The sequence below is a fragment of the Cyanistes caeruleus genome, chromosome 7 (genome assembly GCF_971803275.1).
Source record: "Cyanistes caeruleus chromosome 7, bCyaCae1.hap1.1, whole genome shotgun sequence".
NCBI classification, from domain to species: domain Eukaryota; kingdom Metazoa; phylum Chordata; class Aves; order Passeriformes; family Paridae; genus Cyanistes; species Cyanistes caeruleus.
In genome coordinates, this window is record NC_141707.1 from 31,428,902 (window position 1) to 31,444,219 (window position 15,318).

General features: G+C 38.3%; 1 protein-coding gene across 1 annotated transcript in view; it reads left to right on the top strand.

Moving 5' to 3' along the window:
• KALRN (kalirin RhoGEF kinase) overlaps positions 1–15,318 on the top strand; it is a 501,085-nt gene that overhangs the window by 1,368 nt on the left and 484,399 nt on the right. Inside the window, exon 2 of the mRNA XM_086897893.1 lies at positions 1,128–1,282. The gene's annotated coding sequence lies outside the window, so the exon portion shown is untranslated. The remainder of the gene's footprint in view (positions 1–1,127; positions 1,283–15,318) is intronic.

Below are 15,318 nucleotides of genomic sequence, written 5' to 3' on the forward strand. Positions count from 1 at the left end.
TGTAAAAAACCAAATCCCCCCCTCATCCCATCCTTTGGTTTGAAGACACACAGATCAGCCAGCACTTCATTTTTATTCATGCAAAGGAAAACGAATACAGAAAGCTATCAGGTCCCATTCTTGCCAGCTGAACCATTTTGAAACTAAGGATGAAGCAGCAAGATCGTCTTATAAATAATTTTTAAAAATTCCACCACAAGGATTAAAAAATGCATAAGTAATTAAAATTCTCATGGTCACAGAGCTCCAAGCAGTCACTCTTTAAGGACAAGAACAAGCTGTTATGAGACTCATGGTATAACTGGAAGGGTTTTCAGCAGTGTATGCTGATCAGAGAGTCAGCCATCAGAAAATGGATACCTTTTCTGACTTACACTTGCTTTCTTTATTGAAACATATCACTAAATATCTCTGGACCTGTCTGGTTGTTATGGTAAAACAGTGATTAAAAAAATAGAATTCTTCTTTGCCTTACATACTGAAATGCTTCAGAGTCATGAGCTGCATTCATACATAATATGATATTGTTACTCATATTTATCATAAAGACATCTTTCAGAGAAAAAAATTAATTCCATTTAGTGAAACCATTTTTATCTTTTCCTCCTGTTTGACAGATAACTAACATTCCTCAGACAGTTCCAGAACATGATTTTGGATATGGCCAAGGCCTTTTTGAAAGAAAACTGACAATCTTTCAGATTTCACCCCTATTTGGTGTAGAAATAATTCTAATGTCAATCAGAAAAGAAGAAAAAAACTGGGAAATGTGAGATAAATAAAAAGCATAGTATATGTGGAAAAAAAGACTCATATCATTAGCCAAGGAAGAGCTGCCTGAATGATGAATAATTAACACATACATGTGGTTGTATTTGCAATCTTAATCCTTGAGGTGCTGTCCATATTGCATGAAGCATCACTGAAAAGAACAAAAAGCTTGTTCTTACCCTAAATTATTTACAGAGTGAGTTGAAACACCAGGGTCTTACAGAAAACTGTGTACAAGACTGATGTGCTTAATAATGATGAGGAAATAAATATACAGAGAACATAAGCTTTTGAGGAGCAGAGATCTTTGAGGGAACAATTCTCAGATGAAATAAAACAATGCTCTTTTGTTGCAGGAAGGAGAGAAAGCAAAGAAAATGAAGCTAGTAAAGGCAGAAGAGTGAGAGAAGGCACTTATCAATCAATCAAGCAATCAATCAATCCAGTTTCATCAGAAAATGGGTCTTTTCCAGTGCCTACCTAAGAAAACCAAGGCTAGTTCACATTCAATGTAAGTCTGAAAGTCTCTTACTACCACTACTAACAAGTTCTAGCAATGTAATTAAATGCTAACCTAAGCATGATTGAGCACCAGCACAAAGTGTTGTTAAAATATTAAGCTTTCTTCTCAGCATATTACGACCAAAACGTTGTGTGGACTTAACAAGGGAGCATTTCAAAAAATAAGGAGCTTCTTATAAGACAAGAAGGCCAAGAATAATAGTGATTATTGTTTGACACTATTTTGGTAGTTCTCCAAATCCCTGTAAGTGTAGAATTAGGGAATAAATCTACAACTTGGCTAACAGAAAGCAAATTAACAGATTTTTGTCTATTCACCTATCCTTCAATCTACATAGAGCCAACAGAAAAGAAAAGGTGAATAGCAATGAACATGTAGCTGAGAAAGCAACCTTTGTTTTTCAAAGTCAGGCTTAAGGGATGTCTTGAACAAAGTGAAATATTATTAGAGGAAGCAGAAATTTAATAGAGAATATTTCAGTTGGCTAGGTAGAGATACAATGAGGAGGTTAAGATTGATATATTATGGACCTTATAATTGTGATGCAATTATAAAAGAGGTTTCAAGACAATCTACACTAGATTTTCAGTGTCTCAGTCCAATTTCAATCATGCATAGTGAAAGCCCCGGCAGGACTTGCTGCATTGAGACCTGTCGTCTCAGTGGATCACAGAGCCTGTCATCACATTTTTATAATCTGATGTCTTTGGAATCAATGTGTCTATAAACCAGGAATTTCTTCTTGGTATTATGCAAACATAGAGGGAAAAAAATAACTTGGCTTTGGTCTGTCTGCCTACGTTAAACTGAAGGATCTCATGTAAAGCACATTAAATGCTCTTCATAATGAGAAGTTCTTACCAGGACGAGATCAGAATGGTGTTATGGCTTGTAGGAGACATCAGTAAGAGTGGAGCTGTTATGGCCTTTCTGAGCTGATGTCACACCCAGGGGTGTCACACCCAGGCTGCTCAGACAGCAGGTGACACTGTGCTCACACAGGACTGGTGCAGGAGGCTTGACTCCCACGAGATGGCGGCACGGGCACATGAAATAATTCTCTCTGCGCTGAACCTGAAAGGGACTTGGAATTTCCATGAGGTAAGTCTAGGCACATCTTGGGTCAGGGAATTCCACTGGTATTTCATATAATCTTTGTCACAGTTTGTCTTTTCAGGCAATCTTACTGACAAGAGTAGTATTTTATTAGTGAAAGTGTGTGGAAACAGTAAATTTTACCTAAAGCACTATTTGTTTATTGCTCTACTAAATGTAAAATCTACTGTAATATCAAACTGATCTTTAAAACCACATAGAAAACTTTGACAGCATGCAAGTTTAATAGCAGATCTCGAATCTGATGAGTTTAGGGGATAAACAAACTCTTAACGACAGATTAATTTCTCAGATATTCATTTTCTTTCTAAGTTATGAAAAGAAATGAAACAATAGAGGAATAGCAAATGAAATATCTGAACAGAATTGTCTCTAATTAGAGTGTTTGTTCAAATTTCCCATGAGGCAGGTTTTGGAGCTAGAACTAGCAGTGAGAGTATTGAGGGCAAAAGTCAATGAAGTTGGTCCCACCAAGGCTAAATCCTGTAACTTATTGTTTTAGGAGAAAATTCATAGATAAGCAAGTTATAATATCTAAGAGACTTAAAAATAATATACTTGTGTTGCAAACAGCAGAGCTTTAACCACAAATTTCTGCTTGAAGCTGAACTTCCATTTGAGCTGTACCAGACCATTCAGATGATCTCAGGGGCTCCCTTCCAAGAAGAATGATTCTGTGACTCTGATTCAAAACCTTTTTCTTCTACTTTTTTTTTTTCTTCACATCCACTTTTGATTATCTCAGTGCAATCTGTTGCCTTGCTCACATCCATGGCCTAACCTCATCTGAATTTAAAGTTTTCATCTGGGAAATAAAGCTGGCTCTACTGATACAAAAACAGTGCTATACCCAGTGCTCTGTTAATCCTCCTCATGAAGCCACATAGAAATTTTGGGACTATGTATGTAAATTTGTGCCCAGCTGTGCTAAACTGGATGAGTGAGAGGTCCTTTCCTAAGATCAGCAGTGAATTGATCACACCAATACCTGTAACTAGTCACATCAGCACCATAACCTGATTGTTTTCCACTGATAACAGAAATTCCCAAATCCATTTTCCTGTCTCTATTGAGTAAAAGTTAAAATAATTTAAGAAGTCGCACATTTAAGTGCTGTGAGAAGGATGCAGGTAATTTTCTGAATCCATAGTGAAACCCATGACTGTATTTCCTGTGTTGTCAGCATGAAGTGATAAGCTTTTAAATTCTGGTTTCTTGAGGATATGTGAGAAGACTGCAGTTTGCTTTCCGTACGTGTTGACTATCAATTGCTATTAGATCCAAACCTATTACCTGCCCTTTGGTTTTCTTGGTAACTGAAAACACATGTTGTGATACTGATTTCCCTCGTGTTCTTGGGTTTCTTTGACAGAGACTGCCTCAATATGAGATAGTGTGGAAAGATGCTGATGTTTCCTTTGACACAAGAAGTTTGCTCCAGTTTTCTACAATAGCCACACAAAATCAGAGTGGGGAATACTAAGACAAAACCAGGATACTGGTTCAATAATCAGTCCTGGCTCCTGAGTGTTGCTTGACACAAAGGAAATCTTTCATGATCACACAGCAAAAAGGCAGAAACAGCTGTAGCAAACTGTTACATGAAGCCTACAGCTTTTGTCCCTGTCTCTCCAGCTGTCTTCCTCAATGCTTAATTTGTTGTCAATTGTCTGGAAAGGAAAAAGCTATTATAAATATTCTTGCCTCATTGATCCTTGAAAGAAGATAGTCTAAGTAATTTCCTCATTCCTAAAAAAAGATTTCATCCTGACTTTTAGTGTTAACCTGGTTAAAACCTTCATCTCCTTTTTCAACATAAACATCCACACAAAATTACAATATACAGCATACTCATTCAGGACACCATGGAAGTATGAATAAACTTTCAACTCTGAGCAGGTTACATGCCAGGATTAAAAACTTCAGTTATATAATTCTTCCAGTAAAGTGTCCAATATTCCTTGCACTCTCAAATAAGTTTTCTGGGAGATTGAGTGCCTCCTACATGTGAGCCAGTCCAGCTACAGGCAATTGATCTCTCCCTTCCACCTGGGGATAAGGATAAAAAAATTAAAAAATGCATCACAGAAAAAAAGCATCCTATTTGCCTCCATTCAGAGGATTACAAAATTTTCTGTAATCCAGTATCATCCCCCAAAATAATTGAATTTAGTTTAACCTAAACTTTTCTTTTTGAGGTGTGCTCTGATATGTGGAGAGCATCAGTGACATCCGAGACTAACTGGATGCCCAAAGTACAGATTTGTTTGGAATATTTAAGGAGGACTATAGCAAAAATACTCCATAAATAAAGTGGGAGGATAAAGTGGAAGCACATAAATTATTACAAGTCATAAAAATACAGGTCAAATTAACAGTGTGAATACAGAAAATATCTAGGTCTGTAACATCTAGAAGAATGTTAATTTTACAAGAAGCGTGGCCTGGCTATAATTATGTATTTGTTACTGGACATTTATTCATACATATCCTTTCATCACCTTGAATTATTCAGTAGACTTAAAGAGCATTAAATCATCTATATCATCATCATCTTCACCTTAATTATCTTCTCTGAGAAAAGCAATTATTGAAGTAAAATAGACCTTAGTCACAGAAAAGCATTTATCCTCTAACCACTGGTTCTCCTAACCTGTTTTATGGGATGGGAATTACCCTTCACTTTTTCTCATCCAGTTTCATCACAGTCTTTACCTGGAAAGTCTGGTTTTGATCTTCAATATTTCAATATATCTCTGGGAATCTCTCAAGCAATCATTTTTACTCCCACTTGTGGACAGCCATGCAAATCCTTCAGTGATATCCTGCTGATCATAAGTCCTGAAATATTTGGGCAAATTATTAAAAAAATCTTTCTCAGGATCTCTGTCATATCTCTTTTATGTAAAAATACCAAAAAGTAAAAATCACTGCCTACTATTTTGCCCAGCCTGGTAGTGAAAATGATTTGAGCTCTTTTCACATCTTACGACTCTTTGTTGTCTTATGAGAAATTAATTCAGTGGTCTCACTCTGCTTGCTAGTGAATATGTTAGCATAATTTGTGACTCCCACAGCAGAGAAGGCTGAAAATACAAAGACCTGAAACAGTTTTTCCTTTTCTAATATAAGTTATTGTGGATTGTCCTTGAGTGACACCACCTGGCTAAAGCCAGGGAGGCTTGAACTGTTGTGTCTTTGCTTCTCCATATGATGAGACATAAAGGAGCCATATATGAGAACTTCTCTATGGCTATATTCTCTGTCCTTTTCCAACAGCCTGAATTGCCAATACTGACTTTAAACTCAGTTTTGCAATGGTTGTTATATCATGGGAGTGTTTGCCTTGCCTCAGGTAAACCAGGCTCTCCTCAGGGCTGAATTAGTCTAAGGCAGCCCAATATGTTGGTCATACAGAGGACAGCCTGACCTCCAGAGATTGTCCTGAATTTTGAGAAAAAATTGGATTTTTTTTCCCAGTTTTTTTTTTGCTTCTATCAAGATGTTGGATTTTCTCCCTTTCCTTCTCTTTGATTTTATTTCCAGGGCTTATAACTTATTCACAGCTTCATTTTCAGTTTCTCTCTCAGAGATGAAACTGATGGCCTTGGTCTTGGTGTCTGTGTCAGAACACATAAAGAAGCTTTCTGACTTGCAGTAAGTTGTTTCTGTGCTCAGTGCCTCCCACTGGATTCCTCACTTTCACTCATAACTGTAATCCCCAGTTTGAGTCTAGTAGTTGTCTTAGTTTATTTCTTATTTCTTTTGCCTTTTTCTTGCACCAAAAATGTCAGCTCTTGGTGGACCTTCCTTTACAAGGTTCAGTGCTGGTGTCTTGCTTCCTGTCCCACGTGGTCCCTCGCAGAGAGGAGTGTGACCTATGCTCTCATGTTGTGAACTTAGTGGGAACCTTAGGAGATATGGGATAGACATAGATTTGATTTATTGTTTGAATTGTGTTTCTGCACATGAACCAGAGGATGAAACTGAAAATTGCTATTTACAATCTTGAAATTTATTAATCGACTTTCACTGTTCCATGTATTAAGAGTGAAATGAATGGGAAAAAAAAAGATGTTATAATAATCTCCCAAGTGATTACTAATAGGCAAAAATAGGACTTGGAAGGTGTGAGCTCAAAAACAGTAAAACCAAAAAAACACTTCTGGAGGTAAATCTTCTTCCATCAGAAGTTGGCAGCACTTGTTTATGTGGCTTTAGTCTACAAATGAAATAGAAATGGTTATTTTATTTCTATATAAAAAGTCTTTCTCTGTTCCTGATGCTTTTGTCTAAAATTGCATTTAGGAATATCTTTGAAGGTCAGAAAATGCTGGGGAGTTAGCCTGCTGCTTGTGGAAGTGAAACTCTCTTCCTTCAAGCAGTTCTTTTTCTTCCACAGATGCAAAAAGCTAAGTAGTGTTGCTAAATCATCACTCACCAAAGTGTGAGCTGGATATTGGGGTTAGCCAGTTGAAGTCAGTGCTGAGCTGGTTGCAAGCTTGCTGATGACTCTTGATGAAGTTCTCATGCTCAATTACGTGTTCCCCTATGTAACTGTTTCAAGTTGTGAATAGGCTTCATATGTCCCAGAGAGATTTATTACTCACTAATTAGCACTAATAATATTACTTTCTATTTCTTGTTGATGTCAGAGCTGGCTTTTGTACTTAAAAATTGTGGGAAGAGGATGGGCATCTTAATTACCGAGGGCTGGATCATGCTGCCTTGTAGGAAGAAGGGATTCTTCTTCACAGAAGATTCTCTGTGGGAAGAATAAAAAAGAAGGCAAGATTCCTCCATCAATATAGAAGTAGTAGAAGGCAAACTTCTTCCCCCTGCTCAGAACACACAGGGAACACAGTCTCTAACACTTGTAAACAATCTGCCAGAGACATTTTCATCAGCAGCAACTGGACTTCATGCCCTTCAAACTGGCAAAACACTGCTTAAAGAAAAGGGCACAGGAGCTTGGTATAAATTAAAAACAGAACACTGCTTTTATCTCTTTTTATTGACTCCCCATAGCACCTGGGGAATAAACAGCTATTTCTGGGCTTCCTCACCTTCAGGATACACAGAAACCATTTAAGAATCTTCTGAAAGTATTCACCCTTACTGCACATACATAATTACTTTTATATATATATATATATATATATATATATATATAATTACTGCTATCTAAAGTGGCTTTATCAGGCAGGTAATTTTAAATCATATTTTGTGTGTTGTACTAGGTCAGAATATAATGATAAAACTGTCATGTTTCATTCTGTTTATCCTTTAAGATACTTTGTAGAAATGCAATAGAACGTGGGTACAGTAACTTTCTCTTGTGGATTACTAAGAGCAGAAGTAAAGTTTGTGAAGAATTAATGAAATCAGTCAGAGAAACTGCAAATGTAGATACTTAGTTCTTGAGAAAATTAAATTAAGCAATTTTTATTGAGTTTGATTAAATAATAGGTGATTTTTGTTTATTTTGTCATTCATAGTTATATGCTTTTTCTCTTTGCCATAAATTCTTACTATGTACAATAGTTCATAAACCTTGTTTAATAGGAATGCTTTTAATTAATCTCAAAAGAGAGATGAATTCTTGGTTTATCATAGCCTGGTAATTTCATGGTAAAAACAAAAGTTAATAATCTTAAACTTAAGGAGTGGATCCAGAGAGAACTGTGTGGTGATCACATCACCACTGATGGAAGCAAGGCACAGGAGGTTGCTGTGGATGTGGACACTGTGACTGTTAGGAAAATTCTGCCTGCACTCCTTCCTCTCCCAGTTTGCTCCCTGTGGTTCATCCTTCTTTAATCTGTGTTTTGATAAGAAGGTGAACAGAGAAGAGAAGCTGAGCATTCCTTCATGGATTGGAGCATCAGGATTATTTGACAAACAAAAAAATAAAAGCCAACAGCCCAGTCAGTGGAGGCAGGCTGTGTTTGCATCTGGGCTTTGAGAAAGGAGTCTGTGAGAGATGTGGAAGAAGGACAATGAAGAGGAGCTTGTTGGTTTTGTATCACCATATCATTAAGCAGGGAGGAGAGATGTGCATGTTTATAATTTCCCTATTTGTAGCCATAGCCAAGGGAAACAATACTCTTGCACACCAGCCTTGCATATATTGTCTTCTCTTGGACCTTAGCAGGATGCAGTATGTATGCAGGTGGTGGGGGGGTTGAATGCTGAATTCTTTTTGAAACTCAGATATTCATGTTCTCATGTCAAGGATACATCTTTCATCAAGCCTGTGAGGTCAAAATCAATTATTTACTCTAAGTTCCGTGTTTGATCTTGGTTTTTTGACATCCATATCTGACAATCCAAGGACAGCAAAATTAAGTAGGGTATCTCAGGCAGCAAATTTTTCATTCCCTAATTCTCTGGTGCAGGTGGGATGACACAGGAATGGCATGTGGCCATGGCTGAAGCAAAGTATGCTGTCACTCATCCTAAATGACCCCATAGCCTTTCCAGCCACCTGCTGTTTTGACACTTGGCAGGAAATGAAAAAGGGCAGTTATGCCCTGGTTGCTGGATTTTCTTACTTCATGGCCTCTAGGCTTACATGAGTGGCAGAGGAAGCTTGTTCATCACAGTTCATTTGGGTCCCGTCAGTCATTTCTCCACTCCGTTTCTCCTGTAAACTCCATGCTTCAAAGAGACACAGAAAATAAAGCAGCCAGGGCAGTCTTCTCCTTCATCTCCCCATGACCCAACCAGCATCCAGCAGGAAAGGAACACTGGCTTGCCCAGCCTTGGATGTGCCATGCAGTTACTTCCATGTTTGCTGGAGAAGAGGCAGAAGAGGTATTGTGTGATGGGTTGCCAGCTACAGCAATTGCAGCTGATCCCATCAAAAGCCTCCATGTTTTCCACTCTTCATCAAATACACATTTTTTTTAAGTAAACTGTAGTTCCACAGGAACTATAGGCCATCATCAGGTAAAGGTACAGCACCTCTGACATGCTGGTGTGTAAACATGTTTGATTTCTGGCCTTGGCTTTCAAAGTTTGGAATCAAAGAATGGAGGGTCACAGGGATATGGAGGAAGGAGATTCATTGAACAAGGTGTGAGTAAAAGATGACACTCACAAATTCTGTGAATCCACTTCACACTTGCAACTTCTCCCTGTCCTTCAGGCTCTCCTGCCATCTGTGGATTTCTCACTCCCCACATCTGTATCCCTCTGCATCAGGGAGGAGACTGCAGCATCCTACTGCATCTGTCCAGATGTTCCCAGGAACAGAAAGGACCCATGTTCATGCTCTGTGACAAAGGCCACTGGCAAATGTTACCTTCCTGACTCTTGTCATCTTCTTGCGCATCTTGGTCAGTGCCCTGCCCACCACCAGAAACCTGACAGTTCAGATAAACATCTCCTGCTTTGGTCTTTTTTAACCTGTTTTTGTTGGCACTGTGATGTAGAGAGACCAGAGATTTACAAAGAGCAGTACATAATTTAAGATGGAGGTGCTGTGTACATCTGTACATAATTTTAGCTAATATCTAAATTAACAAAATATTTAAAGCATCTGAATTTTGCTTTGACTTTTATTTCCTTTGGTCCTTTACCACATAACTGGAATTATCGTAATGCTGCATCAGTATACTGTAAAGTAGAAAGCCAAACTCCATTTTAATAGAGTCCATACTGAAAATAAGACTGAAGATGAAGTTTTTGATTTCTGGGCTTTATCAGTCTCTAGGAAAAAAAATTACATTTTCAGCTGAAAAGAAGAGGAAATGGATAGCCAGAGCACATAGATGAAGTAAGATGAAAGCAGTTGAGAAAGAAAGAAGTGAATGAGGCAAAAAAGCACGGATGAGGTATGAAAGGGTCAGGTGGCTTACTTGGAAAGCAAAAAAAATTATCAAAGGGTAGGAAGCCAAGTAGCAGAAGAAAGAATTATAATTTTCAACAAACTAGAATGGAGGAGTCTTGATGGTGCACAGTTGGAAAGGGAAACTGAAAGGTACTAAGCCAAAAAATTATAGTGAGATGGAACTTGTGGGGGAAACAGCAGAGAAAAGCAAATAAAAGTGGCTGCTAAATGGAGAAGCATTCTGTCATTTGTATCAGGGGATGGTGGCATAAGAACAGTAATAGCTTCAGCTTCATCTGTTCAGGAAGAGGTGTTGGAAATCCTTTTGCAGTGGTGCAAAGAGAAATGTATTTTCCATATTATGTTCAGGCACTTCAGCAAGCTGGTGGAAGCAGTTAGCACAGCTGATAGGTGCAGAATTCTTTGGATACTGGTCTGCTGAGCCTCCTTTTGGTTAACACATGATACTTACAGACATTTCTTTCAAAGCATTAAGTTACAAATCAAGAAACTAATGAGAAACTCATGGTAAATATGATCCTGCTTTTAAGGACAAGTCTGGTGGCATAGGCTCAATAATGATCTTCATGTGGGAATGGACTGACCTTCAAGAAGGTTATCAGGTGGGAATCAGAGAAAATAAGAGTGACTTTTCTCATTTTCTGGCTCTAGTTTTTTTTCTGTGTCAGTTTTTGTTTCAGTCTGTGTAGGTGGTGGAGAGATTTGAGCTCTTTATCATTGGAGCCTGCAGATGAATCCATAATTTCTTTAGATTCTCTGTGGATTTATGCTGAAAATGATGCAGCAAAAACACTTGCTAAGCATATGTTTTCTTTTGCTTACAACCTTTTTTCCTACTGTATTTTTTAGAGTTATTTCTCAATTCTCTACTATGTGACAATCTTCTGCGAGGGTTTTATCCCTGTATTGTGTTAACAAATGATCAAGATTTTTAGCATCTCTTCTAGATTTGGCTTGAGCCAGAAACAAAGTAAAGCAACATAGGGTTGTCCTCCCTCAAATTTCTATGATGGAAAAAAGATAGACAGAAAAGTCAGGCATAGACACAGTGTTTTCCCTGCAGATGGAGAAAAGAAAGAGGGTGTCAAGAGAGAAAATATATTGTTTTAAAAATCTCTTTTCACTAAATCGTAATTCCTGGTGAGATTCCAGCCTGTTTTCAATGAACTGAATAACAATGTTAACATTTGCAGTTTTAGTGACATTAGTGTAAATGGCAGAACACCTCCAATTCACCTTCACTCCTCACAGTGTTTTGCCCACTAAGAAGGGAAATATGTAAGGGAGGATATATCAGTAGATATAGTTTATCCAGAGAATAAACTGAAATCAAATAGCAGTAAAATGGGAGGAATTGATGTGCATGTGCAGAAGGTGTTATCCCCTTCCAGTGATAATTCTAATTACCTGATGGGCATCTCAACAAATCGTCTTCTAATCTATGCAAGACTTGTACATGCATGTGTGTGTGTAGCACAAAGGAAGTTAAAGAGAACAATATCACAAACCCCAATAACTGTTTATTTAGTCTGACAACAATAATAAGCAGACAAAATATTTAATGGATATACATTAGCAGACTGAAAAAAAATGTCCATTGCCTTGCAAAGAACCTGTTAACTATCTCTTTTTGACTCATTTCTGTACTCACTTCCAGTTGTCATGGATCTGTCTCAGATCATGCAGATGCAGTAATGAACAAGAGTTCTGAAACAGGTCTTGCTTAAACAGCATTAGGGGTAAAAACAGGTACATGGAAACTTGTCTCATTTTGTAGTGAGCTATTGCTGCTGCAGCAGCTTTCTCTATCATGTGGATGTAGGTATATGGCAAGTGAGGCTGAGCATGAAAAAGCCAAGGCTTCTCGTCACCCTCTGTGTGGGAGGGAGCAGCAGCTGGTGAGTTTTAGCAAGAGCCCAAATGGGAGTGCTCTGCAGGAGTAATCTGGGGTTCAATCCTGCTGCATCAGTGATGCCTTTGGTGCTGGCATCTTGCAATCAGGTCTTAGGCCTGTGACCTTGCCCCACAGATTTTGTGTTCTGTGCATGACAGTTTGCAAATAGGATATGGTGTTTTCAACTCCCTACTTTACAGTGTATTTTTCTGAAGATTAGGTGTCTCCACTGCCCCACATTTTGCCCAGAATGTTTCTTTCTTGCTCAGTTTCAAAACTGCAGTTCTGCAGCCAAGACAGAATTTTCTTGCCCTTCCATGCTGAGGGAGGAAAGATGTTCTGGGACAGTAGAGGGGACAAGTGGGGTTAAAGTGCTACTTTGTCTGTTTCCCAAATTAGCCACAGGGCCCAATTCAGTAAATGTCATTGTAAATGAACAAATTAGATTGACATTGTTCCTACCATGCTATTTTAATGTAAGTAAGGTTCAGAAAGACTCTGGTGCTTTGCTTTGATAATTAAGAAGAAATGCAATATGACTGCAAACTTTTCAGTGAAAATAAAAAATGTTTTCTTTCATGATTTTTAAGAGTGCTGTTTTAGGCACCTATCTTAAATCCTTTAAGTTCAGAAAGCCTATCTCTTCCTTTGCCTGAACAAGATGAAATAAAATAAGGTTATTCTTAAAGTTTTGTATTATACCTAAATTGCAATTCCCTGGAACAAAGATCAGGGCTTGGAATGAGGCACAGGGGAAGATGTAGACCAGGGTGGAGCCTAGGGTGCCACAGGTTGCTGTAGGGCCAGTGGGAGATGAAGGCAGTGTTGGGAGATGGGCCTGGGGGTGCCCTGGTACAGAGCTGGTATAGCAGCAGAGAGAAAAACCACCTCAGTGGCCTTCAGTGCTAACAAGGGAAGAGGATGGAGCCTAATACTGACTTAATTAACAGACAGCCCTTGCTGTATAGCAGCTGGCTAATCAGGAAGGCTGCTAAATCACAGCTTTGCTGTAGAGAAAGAGCTGATGTATTTGAACACAAAGTGAAACTAGACAATCATGTAATCAAATACAATACAAAGCAGTATTTCTTCTGTCTGTCCTATGTTATTTGTCACTTTTCTGTTTTGGATCATTGGAAAATGAGAGCCTGATTTCTCTTCTGGCCCTGGAGAGGCAATCAGACATTCCTGCCCAAAGACCTTTCATGTGAGTCCATTCCCAAGGGTCTGAGATGGACTCCTCCCATCACCTACTGACACTGGCAAAGGAGCAGTGTCTTCTACTTTTCCTGTGAAGCAGCTGTTGCTGTACAAATAACAGCTTAAAGACCATGGGGGGAAATGGCTTGGCAGTGAAAGTTGGAAGGAAACTACTGTTGATTAATTTAGCAGCCAGAGCCTGTTTTTTTCACCTTTTGCTTTGATAAAAGTGGTTGGATACCAAGTAGAAGCATTCTAAAGACAAGTTGTCAGTAGCACAACTCTGCCCACACCACGCAAGCACCGTTTTTTATGTATATGGGGGAAAGCTGTGAAAACATAGGGAATCTGCATATCCACAAGTTATGTACTGTGAGTTGAGTCTTCATCAAGCCTTTGAAGAAGCATCTCCTAAGGAAAAATCAAGGGAAGCAAGGATATGATGCCAATGAGGGATAAGTTCTTTATTGATTGAATTGGATTAGCTAATTCAGTTTTACCCAGAGTCTATAAAAAGCTAGTAAAAAAGTAAGCTTTGGATCAGTTTAAGCGAAGGGTACCAAAACTATGAAAAGGCCCAGCCTTGATACAGCATAGCACTTATTAATTAAACCAGTCATAAATACCAAATCAGAGTCCTGAGTTTTACTCATACGCCTGACATGGATATTTCTTGTCACCAGAGGCTTCTTTGTGCCTGGAAATGCATTAAGATTATTGTTGGAGAACTATTTCTGGGTGATGAAAGGCTGTTGGTACCTGCCCAGCTGGCTGCAAAACAAACAACAAATGTAGGATCTTGCCACAGCATTGCACTGTTGCAGCTGGGATGATCCAATCTTATAGTATAAGTAAGGCAAATTATAGAGCAAATCATTCTACATTTTAGATGAGATGGCATTACTGGTAAAAAAACACATATATTTTGGGGAATATGTACCTCTTTTTAGGTAAAAGTATTTCAAAGGCCTGAAGGAAGAATTCTGCACCCAAAATCATATCTGGTGTTTCCCAGTTATACCTGCTGAACTAATAAAAGATATTTCTTCCCTTTGCACATCATATCTCCTTCGATGATAGCCTTTTGTGATTTAGGATCCAGGATCTTTGAGATTTACCCTTTTTAGTTCTGCTCATCTTCTGTGAAGTGGAGCAGCTGTGGCTGTACTGTGGAGTACCCTGTTGCTGTTCACCTCTAATCTACCATGGAAGAAATGTCAGGTGAGTTAATAAATTACGGTTGGAGAGAAGTTTTAGTAAAAGTTCATTGTTTTCTATCTGTTCTGTCCTTTGTGCTCCAAAACAAAGCAAGGAACAACTGCAAGGTTTTGGTAAAAGCTTGAAGTTGGAGGAGGTGCATTGAAGTAGTGAAAAGCCACTTTGGCATTATATCTCACTTTTATTTTTTCTTGTCTTTAGATAAGAAATAATCAAAGTGGAAAGGAGGTGCATGTAAAGAAGGAATTTCCTTCTCGTATTTTAATGTGTGTTTTCTCTGCTTGAAATAAATGGCTTTTGTTAATTCAGTCGGTATTTAAACATCTAGAACTTTCAAGTTTAATTTAAGATAATAATCCTTGTGTCTGAAAACAAGCACACCTGAATATCAAATCTTTCTGGCCAGGTCATGAAAACAATTTAGAAGTAAAAGTTTTGTAAGTAGTTCCAGACTTGGCCAAGTCTTTCACACCAAGCCCTCCTTTATTCTTGGTGGATGCTTTTCTCTGTAACATATTCTGAAGTACGCAACTTTTATTTTCTGACTTATTTCTTTCCTTCTCTAAAATGAAAAACCTTGGTGGAGGCAAAAAAGATTGCAATTGTATGTGCTCGTTAATCCCTGTGATTCCAATTATCACAGACCAGGATAATTGTAGTTTGAACTCAAGGCTGGCTATAGGGTCTCATTGAATTTTAAAATATGTTTCTGACAAATGGTTTTAATTAGATTCAAGTGAT